Source organism: Pinus tabuliformis, chromosome X (assembly GCF_031772625.1).
Source record: "Pinus tabuliformis cultivar Carrire ecotype Pingquan chromosome X, CPIR1, whole genome shotgun sequence".
NCBI classification, from domain to species: domain Eukaryota; kingdom Viridiplantae; phylum Streptophyta; class Pinopsida; order Pinales; family Pinaceae; genus Pinus; species Pinus tabuliformis.
Window position 1 is genome coordinate 969,121,778 of NC_142308.1, and position 10,409 is coordinate 969,132,186.

General features: G+C 41.3%; 1 pseudogene; it reads right to left on the reverse strand.

Moving 5' to 3' along the window:
- Positions 1 to 8,840: 8,840 nt before the first annotated feature.
- On the reverse strand, positions 8,841 to 10,020 carry LOC149142956 (uncharacterized; annotated as a pseudogene).
- Between the last annotated feature and the right edge of the window lie 389 nt (positions 10,021 to 10,409).

Here is a 10,409-nt window from a genome sequence, read left to right on the forward strand (position 1 = left end):
CTATTAACATAAATATAATCAAAAGCATGCAATAAACTAATGAGAATGGTGGATTAAGTCAACTTAGGAGGTTGGATGAGCCCAAATAATTGTCCATTTTTGGGGCTCATCATCACCCCCCTACTGAAAGTGTTGCTCATCCTCTGAGCAACCAATCTCTCTCCTCCTCTTTGATGGCCCTGGTGGCTTCTTTGGCTAACATCTCGGCTGATTCCTCCTTTGGATTCCCTCTTTTCAAACTCCCTGTAGAAACAGTTCGTTGGCTTCCTGTAGAAACAGTTCTCTGTCTTCCTGTAGAAACAATCCTGTAGCTGAGTTCTGGCTTCCTGTGCAGACATCATGTGCCTCAAATTGACCTGTCCTCTATTTACTTTCATAGTTGGAAAGATCACAGGCAATGAAATATGTATTATGACTTACTGCTGAAAAATCATATACCCTGAATTGATGCTGAAAAATCAGATGCCTCGAACAGTATGCATAATGTTAAGAAATCTAGAGACTGAAGCAGTGCTCTTTTTACTATCATAATTGGAAAACATCACAGGCAGCAAATACAGTATGCCATGTTTCTGAAATATGTCTCAAATAGCATGCTGTGTATTGCTGAGAAATCAGGTGCCCAATATCAGTGCTCTCTTTTCTATATGCTGTATTTTCCTATCATAGTTGGAAAATATCACACAGGGCAGCAGAAACAATATAATGTATTGCTGAATTCAAATGCCCCAATTCAGGTGCTGAAAACAGAGATTTCCTTAAGATCATTGATAGGAAATGTCACAGGCATTGAAGACAATACGCTGTATTGACAAGTGACAGAAGTAATTGCAAGCATAGGGCAGTGGCATGATAATGCAGAAAGCTGAAATACAGTGCTGGCAGACTTCAACATTAACTCTTAGGACCCATATTTTGGACTAGAATGCCAGAAGGTAATATTTTTCACTTAAGTATATTTGATATGAGTCAACATAGAGATAAATACTGCCATTACACCTGCTTTTGTTGGATTATTCTCTGTTAAATTCATTTCAAGGAGGAATAATCTGTTAATTCGTTGATGTACAACCCTTCAAAAACCAGAACACATCTGGAAGATACAACTTTGATTCAGGAGAGGTCAAAATGTTGTCCGTACTCTCAAAAGATCTATTTGATTTTTATTTTTATTTTTGTTGAACTGAAGTTCCTTGAGCAAACATTGTTCCATGGTTCTTGTCCTCAAAGGTTGCACAGGTGTCATTTTGGGCTTTCTGCCTTGGCCGGAAGAAGTTGAAGTTGGGGAAAACCTAGAAACCTTTTGAGGGGATGGAGGACAAGATTGAATCATCTGATAAAAATCTTGCTTCAAGGTGTCTTTCCTTGGACAATCTGCTTTTGCACAATCACCTTTTTGCATCATGCCCTCGTTTCTTCGCTTCTTCCAGATGCTTGGGTTGAATATCTTTGCATGGATTGATTTCCTATGAGCTTCCTTCAAGACATTTTTATGACTGTCTAAGCCTTCCATGTATCTCTGAGTCTCTGGATTTACTAAATTCGCAGATGTGCCATGCTCTTGACAGGGAGTTGGTCCAGAAAATGAGTCAGCTGAAGGGGAATCCCCTCCGTTTCTTACTTTCTTTGCACAAGGATCATCGGCAACACCCAATGTATCTCTGCCAATTTCTTCCATGTGAACTTGATGATGGTCCTTTTGATCAGAAATGGAAGACGTATTTTCCTTCTTATTCGAATCATTCATACTCTGTCTCTGATGAAGATATTTTGGGCAAATCTTAGCAGTAGCTTTAATGCTTCTGTGCCGAAGCCAACCTGTCTCCATTGGTCCAGATTTACTGCATTTATCTGGATCTACAACATTGATAGTTATATTGACCTTAGAGTTGTCGGAGCCATCCTGAATAGATCTTTCAGATGAAAGTACAGATAAGCAGTTACCATCAATATCGTGAGCTTTTTTTTTTTTTTTTTTTTTACTTGATCATTCAAGTGCTTCTTGTGCTCAAGACTTCACGCTCTATCCCTGTTTAGTCTGTCCAAACTCTGCCGCGGAGAAGCAATCCATTTGTTCCTGGGCTGTAGTTGTTTTGCAACAACCTTGACTGCATTTCTTCAAGCTTCAAATTGGATGAAGAACCTTAGGCTTCTCTGCTCTGGAAGTCTCTGCTGCACTTTCCTGTAGAAGACCCACCCGTTTTCTGTAGAACGCCCTTGCATAGGTGGGTTTAAAAAAAAATATGGCCGAGAAAGCTTGGTGGAGGATGACAAGTTAATAGATTGTGCAGACTTCAGTTGACGATGTGGCAAGTGCAGATGAACAACAGTTCGTGAACTTCAGCCGAGCCTTCTTGAGTTGCTGCGTGATTTGTGGTGAGCTGGCAAGAACATGTGTTGGCCATGCAGACAGAAGTGTTGTCACGAATCATCACGTTCCCTACCTATGATTACTCCATCAATCACGTTGAAGGTCAAACAGTCACCATTACTGGTTTCCCAATTTCCTCCTGAGATGGCTGAGCGCACGTGTCTTACTCACCCACCGAGCGCTGTTGAACTAGATGCTAACTGGCCACCAAAATTTTTTAATCCTGACCATCTAATTGCTCATGCAGTTTCTAAATTACATTCATGCAATCAGAGGAATTAGTTTAGCCACGTACCTGAAGTCAAACGGCTGCTTGTGAAGCTTTTTGCTGCTGCATGCTCTGATTCTGCTGCTGCATGCTTGGATCCTTTGATTGCGTGAGGGCTTGGCTGATGATTTTTGATTGCTTTTCCTTGTGCAGGTGTCCTCTGGCCGGATCTGAGCTGCATGCAATTGTTTCCATGTTCAGATCTGCACATTCAAGCTGCTGCTACTGCATGGTCACAAAACCAGAACTTGTTTTCGCCATTTCTCCCAAACGGCAAAGCAGATCGATCTGAAACTTGCTGAGCATGTTTCTATCATCATGATGCATCTCCCATAGCAAAATCGTGATCAATGGATGCACAGATTTTGAGAAAAATGGAAAATGGCTGAAGATTTCAGAGATCAATTTCTCGGAAACCGTGCATCGGAACCGGTTGAAACTGCTTGGGTAGGCTACTATCACCCATGTGCATCTCCCCAAGAAACAGGTTTTGAAACGGATGCACGGTTATGGAGAAAATGCAAAAATGGCTGATGGTGATGGAGGTTGATTTCTTGGAAACCGTGCACCGGAATTGGCTGAAACTGCTCAAGCATGTTGCCATCACCCTTTTACAATTCCCCATAAAATGGTTTGTCAAATGGATGCATGGTTTTCAAGTTATGGCAAAAACAAATTTTGTTCTATGGATTTTTGCCTCAAGGCATTTTGCATGTGTTTGCATGGAAGGGAAAACTGAGCTTGGGTTGTGATGTAGGTATGGAGATGATGGAGGAGGAGTTGGAAGATTGCATGAGGACTTCTAAACCCTTGAGGAAGCTACCATGTTCGCCAAACCACTTTTTGAAATCCATGTCTAGTTTCCCACAATTTCTACAGGAAGTCCCTGTAGAAGCACAATCAGAAGCACAATGAGGTGGAAAAAATGATGGAGAAAGGCAAGGGATGCCCACACAAGTGCTTGCAGGTCTAATCAACAGATTCCCACCATTAGATTCACTTTTGAAATTGGATTTGGCTCGTCCAAAGGTTCTACAGGATGTTTCCTGTAGAAATACAGAGCTTCCTGTAGAAGGCACAAAAAAGATTCCTTTAACCTTGATTTGAGTGCTCCTCCTGTCATGAAACGTCCTTCTTGCAACCTGCAATGTCATTACTGCAACATGAAATTATTCAATGGAGATTAGCTTTATTTTTCTTTTCCTTTTTCTCTTTTTTTTTGAAAAACAACTAGGGCGCCTGATGGAGGTTTTCACCATAATTGCTTGCCTTGGGCGCCTCCAAGGGAGGTTTTCACCCAAAGATCTTATTCTCTTTTCTCTTTTTTTTCCAACCCATTGACCGCCTCATGGAGGTTTTCAATCAATGAGCCAATCTAAGGTGCCTCCGAGGAGGTTTTCACCTTAGATTTCTATTTTCCTCTTTTTTCATTTTTTTTTCTTTTTCTTTTTTCTCTTTTTTTTTTTTTTTTTTCTTTTTTCTACCCTACCCTACTTGAAAAACAAAATCATTTTCAAGTATAAGAATACTTCCAATGGAGCCATGTGCACATCGAGATTAGAGAAAAAATGATGTGAAGGCTCGAAATGCATGCTTGGACAACTATCCGGACTTTAGAGACCAAATGATCTGACTTTGAAGGGATCAAACATAGCTAAGGAAGAGAGTACCGCTGCAACTTAGTCACCTTCTGAAACCATATCTCAATATAGCTTTGATATCCTTGGTCCTTTTGCTGATCTGGATCATGTTTCATGTCACCTTCTAACATGACTTTCTCATCTTCCTCTTTTTGCGGATCTTTCTCTTGAATACATGGAAGATTTGATGGTAACCATGAAGGAACTCTCTCGATCTCTGATTCTGGTCTCTTCTCTTCATCAAGTGCAGCCCATGGTTCTTTGATCTCCTCTTTTGAATCTTGTTTTTCCGGATGTGGCCCTTCAATGCTTTCAAGATAATCTTTTTTTTGCAAAGCTCTTCCTGAGCTTTGGTGAACATCATTGAGCTAAAAAGGAGTCATTTGCACATGTTGTGCCTCAGCTTTGCAATTGGGTTGAGCTGCTCCATTGTATGGTTTTGGAAACGGTGGTACGGGTAGTTGAGTGGAGGTGTGAAATTGAGATGGAGATGGATGGCATTGTGGTTGGGTAGGCATTTGGGGTTGCCTTGGTGGAGGAGGAGGCGATGGTTGTGGATGAGCAGGTGGTGGAGGAAAATGAGCGGGATGAGAGTTGTACTGGGGCCTCCACCCCTGATGAGGTGCATTCCACTAAGGCTGTGGCTGAGCATAAGAGTGAAATGAATGAGCAACTGGTAGGGCATAATATGGATCTGTGAAGGAACAAGGAGAATATGACCAAGGAGGAGGTGTAGACCAGGAAGGATGAGCAGGGGGACCCCAAGAAGGCATGAAAGTGGCTTGATAAGGGTCATAATAGGTCTCGGGTGTCCCTTGCAGTTCCTGTTGGTAAGATCTAGGTCCATGCGGCCAACTTTGGTTCATGTAATAGAGTGATTCAGTGGCTCCTTTGGCTCTCTGATATGCAGCTTTGAATCTGGGTAAGGAAGGGCACTGATCTGTAGGATGGTATTCTTCACAGATGAAACACACTTCTAGGGAGTGCATTGGACATTCGTTCCTAGGATGCTTTCTAGTGCACCTAGGACAAAAAATGACCAAAGCCCTCTTGGCTTCCTCTTGCTTCTGTTGGATCCGCAAGGTATCCAGTTGCATGGCAAGAAACTGCCTCATATCACTCTTGAAATCTTTGATCTGATTTTCAAATTCATCTTTGGACAAGATGTTTCTCCCAACATTTCTGCTTGTAGCCATTCGCTTAGAGGAATGTTTTCTTCTTCTTCTCCCCTATAGGTTCTTTAAATATGCCTTGATGTCCACCCAGGGGTTCTTCTTAGTCACAGCAACCGAAGAGAGAAGGTTGGCCGTGTGAAGCAATGGGGGGTGTTGTGAAATCATTTTTCTAACTTATCTCTACTCCTACAAGGCATGAAAAGAAATCTTTTTGGTTGATTTTTTTTTTTTTTTTTTTTTTTGTGGTACCTGCAAAACTGAAACAGATTGATCTACAACTAACTAAAAAGATGCAGAATTAAACTGAAAGCAGGAAAGAACTAATCTACTTTGCTCAAATGAAATTGCAGGAATGGAAATGCTAGTCTACGCTTGCAGAATTGAAACACTAATATACGCTTGCAGAAATGAAATGCTAATCTACGCTTGCAGAAATGAAATTGCAAAATTGAAATGCTAATCTATGAAAGCAGGAAATGCTAATCTATGAAAGCAGGAAATGTCTATGCTACTTTTGCAGAATGGAGATGAAATAAACTACTTAGCAGAAGGCAAGAGTAAGAAAATAGAAGAAAAGAAACAATTACTAATACTCTGACGCTTCCCCAGCAACGGCGCCAAAAAGATGGTGGGCTCCAGTATTGTAGCAATAATGCTACAACTCCTGGAGCTTCCTATCTCTAATTTTATCAACCCGGTAGTTCGTACAAACTTGGAAGCGACGGTGCTGTATGCACAAGTACTAGCTCTTGTCGCAGCTGTCACTTGGTCAGCTGGCACAAGTCCGCTAGGGCTCAATCCAACTTCTATATGTTCTCAGAAGAAGCTTTCTAAATGATGGACGAAGGCTATCTCAAAGGAAATTAATCTACTTTGCAAAAATGAACTGAAAGCCGACCAAAACATGGAAACCCTAGTAAACCCTAATCTGACTAGTTTAACCTCTATGATGCAATAGTGAGAGTGCAAATGTCTAAAAATGATGCCATTACTTCTAGTGATGTAAAATGCATGAACTCAAACTACTTCCATTAAGAAGAACATTGTTTTTGTATTTTTGCTTAAGTGGATGGAGTGATTATGATCGTGTTTCTTATTAGGGTTTGGCTGTGCAGAGGTGGTGCGAAGGGAGAGAAAGCTTGGGAAAGGTCAGGAGGGCTAGGAGAGGTCCCAGAGGATCCCTAGCATCAGTCCATAGAAGTCCACAACATTCAGGTGCTCGGCAACCAAGTTTGCAGGCTTCTACAGGATGTCTGCAGGGGATTCTACAGGAAACTAAGGAATTATACAGGAAGTCTGCTAACTTCTACAGGATGTTCTACCGTGGGAGTTTTTGGTGATGGTGAAGTGATGGAGCGGTATGGGTGTATAGGTAAGATGGGGATGGAGCTTGTGATGGCTCAGGGGCAGAGAAATAAGATGGAGAAAGAGTGCACGGAGTTGGTTGGTGGATGGAAGGATGGGAGCAACGAAAGGTCAAGAAAATGGAGCTACGTGGGCAATCGAAGAGTTGAAAGGTAAACGAGCTGAACAGAGGTTGAGTAGGTGGCTTGAGGCGTGGTTAAGAAGAAGAAGAAGGAAGTGGAATGATACTGAGCAGTGTAAATAAAACAAATTGCTTATGTCTTGCACCAAAAACGAGAATCCATTAACCTGTGCTACCTGTGCTATTAAACCAATGAACAGCAATGTAAATCGTGAAGAGAAGTTGTGCATGGAGGTGGAATGAACGAGTATGGCTCAAGATCAGAGTGCATGGATGGATCTATGACTAAAATGACTGTGTTGCAGCTTGCATAAAAGTAGAAAAAGACTGCGTTTTTTGGTGGTTGGTACAGACTGCACCCCAATCTCTAAACAAAGATGGCAGTGAAGGCACTAACAACCTTTTCTTGGAGCTCCAATGAATTACAATCCTCCTATTCTAATCTAAGCAACCGAAAGTGATTCAACCATAAGCTAATCCTTCATTAAAGAAATCAAATCAGCAGACTGTGTTCTTGAAATGCATATCAAAACCAAGAAACAAAGTGCTGGAAAGAAAGGCAAATAACACTATAAGAAGAGGAGGTCTATTGCTCTCAGGTTGGGCCCTAACCTGAGAGCTATAGCTCCCTTAAAAACTCAGAATTGAATCCAAAGCTGCCTGCCTTTATTAAATAATCATGAGTCTAACATCATGCCAAAACTGGCTTACAAAGAGCAAAAACCCAAATTGACTAACTGGCTAACTACTAGCTACAAAATGACTACCAACTAGCTAACCAAAATGAGGCCGTAAGCCTTCTTATTTATACAATTTGAGGACCCAACAGTCCTCCTAAAATTTAGGGACTTGGCTGCCCAAGACTTGTAGTTAACAGCAGTCCTACTTGACTTGCTTGGCTGCCCTTGTGCTCATTGATTTGGTGGCCTTTGAACTCCGAACTGATGGTGGAGAATTCGACGTAAGGGCCCATAAATGAGGGGGACACCTTCCTACAAATCCTCTAGCTTGTTCTCCCACGAATTTGGCTGCCAAGTGCTCATTAAGACCTTCAATTTTGTCTCCAAGTTGACCAAAAAGGCTACACAAAGCACCCATTAGACTTGTTGGCATAATGACTAACCAAATTCACTCTATTAACATAAATATAATCAAAAGCATGCAATAAACTAATGAGAATGGTGGATTAAGTCAACTTAGGAGGTTGGATGAGCCCAAATAATTGTCCATTTTTGGGGCTCATCATCACCCCCCTACTGAAAGTGTTGCTCATCCTCTGAGCAACCAATCTCTCTCCTCCTCTTTGATGGCCCTGGTGGCTTCTTTGGCTAACATCTCGGCCGATTCCTCCTTTGGCTTCCCTCTTTTCAAACTCCCTGTAGAAACAGTTCGCTGGCTTCCTGTAGAAACAGTTCTCTGTCTTCCTGTAGAAACAGTCCTGTAGCTGAGTTCTGGCTTCCTGTGCAGAAATCATGTGCCTCAAATTGACCTGTCCTCTATTTACTTTCATAGTTGGAAAGATCACAGGCAATGAAATATGTATTATGACTTACTGCTGAAAAATCATATACCCTGAATTGATGCTGAAAAATCAGATGCCCCGAACAGTATGCATAATGTTAAGAAATCTAGAGACTGAAGCAGTGCTCTTTTTACTATCATAATCGGAAAACATCACAGGCAGCAAATACAGTATGCCGTGTTTCTGAAATATGTCTCAAATAGCATGTTGTGTATTGCTGAGAAATCAGGTGCCCAATATCAGTGCTCTCTTTTCTATACGCTGTATTTTCCTATCATAGTTGGAAAATATCACACAGGGCAGCAGAAACAATATAATGTATTGCTGAATTCAAATGCCCCAATTCAGGTGCTGAAAACAGAGCTTTCCTTAAGATCATTGATAGGAAATGTCACAGGCATTGAAGACAATACGCTGTATTGACAAGTGACAGAAGTAATTGCAAGCATAGGGCAGTGGCATGATAATGCAGAAAGCTGAAATACAGTGCTGGCAGACTTCAACATTAACTCTTAGGACCCATATTTTGGACTAGAATGCCAGAAGGTAATATTTTTCACTTAAGTATATTTGATCCGAGTCAACATAGAGATAAATACTGCCATTACACCTGCTTTTGTTGGATTATTCTCTGTTAAATTCATTTCAAGGAGGAATAATCTGTTAATTCGTTGATGTACAACCCTTCAAAAACCAGAACACATCTGGAAGATACAACTTTGATTCAGGAGAGGTCAAAATGTTGTCCGTACTCTCAAAAGATCTGTTTGATTTTTCTTTTTTTTTTGTTGAACTGAAGTTCCTTGAGCAAACATTGTTCCATGGTTCTTGTCCTCAAAGGTTGCACAGGTGTCATTTTGGGCTTTCTGCCTTGGCCGGAAGAAGTTGAAGTTGGGGAAAACCTAGAAACCTTTTGAGGGGATGGAGGACAAGATTGAATCTTCTGATAAAAATCTTGCTTCAAGGTGTCTTTCCTTGGACAATCTGCTTTTGCACAATCACCTTTTTGCATCATGCCCTCGTTTCTTCGCTTCTTCCAGATGCTTGGGTTGAATATCTTTGCATGGATTGATTTCCTATGAGCTTCCTTCAAGACATTTTTATGACTGTCTAAGCCTTCCATGTATCTCTGAGTCTCTGGATTTACTAAATTCGCAGATGTGTCGTGCTCTTGACAGGGAGTTGGTCCAGAAAATGAGTCAGCTGAAGGGGAATCCCCTCTGTTTCTTACTTTCTTTGCACAAGGATCATCGGCAACACCCAATGTATCTCTGCCAATTTCTTCCATGTGAACTTGATGATGGTCCTTTTGATCAGAAATGGAAGACGTATTTTCCTTCTTATTCGAATCATTCATACTCTGTCTCTGATGAAGAGATTTTGGGCAAATCTTAGCAGTAGCTTTAATGCTTCTGTGCCGAAGCCAACCTGTCTCCATTGGTCCAGATTTACTGCATTTATCTGGATCTACAACATTGCTAGTTATATTGACCTTAGAGTTGTCGGAGCCATCCTGAATAGATCTTTCAGATGAAAGTACAGATAAGCAGTTACCATCAATATCGTGAGCTTTTTTTTTTTTTTTTTTTTACTTGATCATTCAAGTGCTTCTTGTGCTCAAGACTTCGCGCTCTATCCCTGTTTAGTCTGTCCAAACTCTGCCGCGGAGAAGCAATCCATTTGTTCCTGGGCTGTAGTTGTTTTGCAACAACCTTGACTGCATTTCTTCAAGCTTCAAATTGGATGAAGAACCTTAGGCTTCTCTGCTCTGGAAGTCTCTGCTGCACTTTCCTGTAGAAGACCCACCCGTTTTCTGTAGAACGCCCTTGCATAGGTGGGTTTAAAAAAAAATATGGCCGAGAAATCTTGGTGGAGGATGAGAAGTTAATAGATTGTGCAGACTTTAGTTGACGATGTGGCAAGTGCAGATGAACAACAGTTCGTGAA